Raw genomic sequence first — 3,677 nt, 5'->3', positions numbered from 1 at the left:
TATGAGAAGCTTTTTAGGTAATTTAAAAAGGCAGATGTTTGTAGGGCAGCAAAACGCGGTATTTTGTTTCAATTGAAAAAAAAAAAGGCTTTGTTAAAAAAATTATTATTAGTTTTAATGAAGCAAAATATTAAGGATCCAAATTTATTAAAAAACAATAAATTGTTTTAACCATAAAACCGTGTGACAGGTGCAACTGATTAGCCAGCAGATGATTATTCATAAATAAATTAATGATTGTGATTGGGCACAGATGTTATTAGTCTTATTATGGCTTAATTAGGAGTCTTATAGTCCTATAGATTATGACACCATGTTCTTTGTTATTATTATTCTTTTAACACCACAAACATCAAACATTATTTAATTATTGCAATTTATGTGGAGGGAGAAAAAAAGCTAGAAAATGAAAAAAAAAAAAGGAAAAAAGAGTGCAGACTATACGTACCAACTATATATATGCAAATATTCTCCAGCCTGCTTGAAAATAAATAATCTGAAAATTTCACTCACTAAAAATAATAGTCCTTTGGACAATTAAAACTAAATTAATTTTTTAAAACAATATTTATGATGTCGATTTAAAAATCAAGTGAATAATAATAATTATTAAATTAGTCATTTTAAAATAAATTTTACATTCTACGTGTATATATAAAATATAACTTGATATAGTGGTAAATAGATTTTTTATAAATTCATATAAGGGCATAAAAGTATACAACACTATTAAATTATTAACTTTTATTTAATTTTAAAAAAAAATCATAAATTATTGACAAAATGAACTAATCTTATATCAACACGTGTTGGTACGGTATTGCTAATTAAGTTCCATTACCTTTCCAACATGTAAGTCAAGGCAGAGGTCCCCAACTATTTTACTAGCTCCGCTCGTAGTTCCAAGTCCTGCCAACGTTTGGTATTCTTGTAAGAATCACGACTTTGGCCTGTTGTTTTCGTCTTTCACTGTCATGTCAATACAATTTACGAAAACTATAGGTTTATCTTTTAAAAACTATTTATTTTATTTATCTTTTGAATGTATAATAGAGGGATGGCAGTTTTTCCAAGGGAGAGTATCTTTTTCATTAGGGTAGGTTTTCTAGCAGTGGTTTAAGGTATTTCCTTTTAAGATGTTATAAAAGAAATATTTCTGTAATAATATTTTTTTTATCTAAGTTCACTCGTAATATTAATTTACTCAAAATTTTATAATAATAAATATTATTATTAAATGCGTGTTGAATACATATAAGTTAATTAGGTTTAGGAAAGAAAACATAAAGGATGAAAATGTTGAATGAAAATTTAGATGGCCGGTGAGTTAAAGAGTTGGGTCAATCAGGGCCTAATGAGGGTTTGGCATTTTCTGGATGGAAAGCTAAGCAGGTTGATGGCACTTCCCATGCAGCAATCTTCATAGAACCCACCTATACTATATATATACACACTCCACTACGGCTCTCATCTCATCTCTAAATCAAACATTATAATAATAACAATAATTCTCTTTCTGTTTCTCTGGTTTAAACATGGGTATGGGTTTAAGGAATGGATTTCTTTTGATTTTATCTTGTGTTGTTACACTTTCCCTCTCAGTTTGGGGCGACCTGCCACTTTCCTTGAAGATTTTAGAATCACTTGGTCTGATTCTCATATTAGGCAAATCGATGGAGGGAGAGCCATCCAACTTGTTCTCGACCAAAATTCAGGTTTAACTTTGAATGCTTTTAATATAAATCTTAAAAATGAACAACTAATTATATTTTTTGTTTCCCGCAATGATATGGTTGTATTAGGCTGTGGATTTGCTTCTAAAAGGCAGTATTTGTTCGGACGTGTCAGCATGAAAATCAAGCTCATCCCCGGCGACTCCGCCGGAACAGTCACCGCCTTTTATGTACGCTAACATATATAATCCTTCAATACTTCACTTACTCTATTTTCAATATTCAAATTGGTTTTCACTTTTAATTTGGAACATTGCAGATGAATTCTGATACAGATGCTGTGCGAGATGAGCTAGACTTCGAGTTCTTGGGAAACCGTACCGGGCAGCCATATACGGTTCAAACCAATATCTATGCCCACGGAAAGGGTGACAGGGAACAAAGGGTTAACCTTTGGTTCGATCCTGCTGCAGATTTCCATACTTACTCAATCATGTGGAACCATCATCAGATTGTGTATGTTTAACAGCTATCAAATCATTAATCTACTTTTCGTGCGACATTATTTAATCAATGATGCCTGTTCTTGCAGGTTCTATGTTGATGAAGTGCCAATTAGGGTTTATAAGAACAATGAAGCTAGAAATATCCCATACCTAAAACTCCAGCCAATGGGAGTTTATTCAACGCTGTGGGAGGCTGATGATTGGGCAACAAGGGGAGGTTTAGAGAAAATTGATTGGACCAAAGCTCCGTTCTTAGCTTATTACAAGGACTTTGACATTGAAGGATGTCCGGTTCCAGGGCCAGCAAACTGTGCCACAAACAGTAGGAACTGGTGGGAGGGCACTGCTTATCAAGCCCTTAATGCCATGGAAGCTAAAAGATATAGGTGGGTTCGTATGAACCACATGATATACGATTACTGCACCGACAAGTCCCGATACCCCGTTACCCCACCGGAGTGCATGTCCATCATCTGAAAATCCAAACCCAAGTGACGTTTCGTGTCCTATTTTACGTACATATGTACCCCCCTTTATACAAATAATAGAGCCATGCAAAACTTGGGTTTTAATAGTAAAGGGAAAAATAAGTGTGCATTGCATATAATTGTGAAGTAAAAATCCAATTCCTATTTGTCTGTATTTGGTGCATTCTGTTTTGTGTCAATAAAAGCTTTCTTCAAAAGATGTAATTTATTAATTTTTAACTTTCAGTTCTCAATTTTCAGCCTTCTTCATAACTCTTGCCGGCTTTTTGAAAAAAATGGTTGGTTTATGGGTCTTCATAAATCATAATGATGTAAACCAACAAAATAGATTTATTGGAAATGAAACGACAGGTGAAGCCTGCAAAATATTCAAGAGTATTTGAAAATACATTTGCTTTGAATTCATTAGTGAATGGTCCCCTCTTCTTTGGCCGGTACATCAATTTCTCCGGTCCCCAGTATTGCATCAAAACAGATCAATTTTATGTTATCCGGATTCGGGACTTGAACACATTTTAAGCATACATATACTCAATTTGTTTATGCAGTTTAAAATTTTAAATAAAATTATTGATATTTCATATAAATAAACCTATTAATTATAATTTATTAAATAAAAATTATTTTAATTAAAATATTATCTCAATAAAATATTTAAATTTCACATGAAAAAAAAAATCTATTAATCATTTTTTACTAAATGAAAATAATCTTTGATTAGTGAAATTAAATATATCAATTCAATAAATTATTATTCTTCCTAATTAAATATGAATTGGAACCTCATTAACTTATAAATTAATTACTTGAATTTTATCACTCATGATAAATTAATTAATTAAATTTAATTTGATAACTCATACTTATTAATTGAACTTGTTAAATTTCTGAACTTCATAATTAATCATGTGAAAGATTGTAAAATAAATTATGGATAAAAACAATAATACATGCATCTGTTGTAGCACCCCGATGTTCGACCCGATTGCTGGGTCCGAGTTATAAGATGC

The 3,677-nt window shown here is 31.6% G+C and overlaps 1 pseudogene; it reads left to right on the top strand.

Annotated features, from left to right (window-relative positions):
* Nucleotides 1-1,462: 1,462 nt before the first annotated feature.
* On the top strand, nt 1,463-2,866 carry LOC121209672 (probable xyloglucan endotransglucosylase/hydrolase protein 7; annotated as a pseudogene).
* Nucleotides 2,867-3,677: the final 811 nt, after the last annotated feature.

This window comes from Gossypium hirsutum, chromosome A11, assembly GCF_007990345.1.
Source record: "Gossypium hirsutum isolate 1008001.06 chromosome A11, Gossypium_hirsutum_v2.1, whole genome shotgun sequence".
NCBI lineage: Eukaryota > Viridiplantae > Streptophyta > Magnoliopsida > Malvales > Malvaceae > Gossypium > Gossypium hirsutum.
Note: the sequence above shows the minus strand (reverse complement) of the source record. Positions and strands in the feature narration are given on the sequence as shown.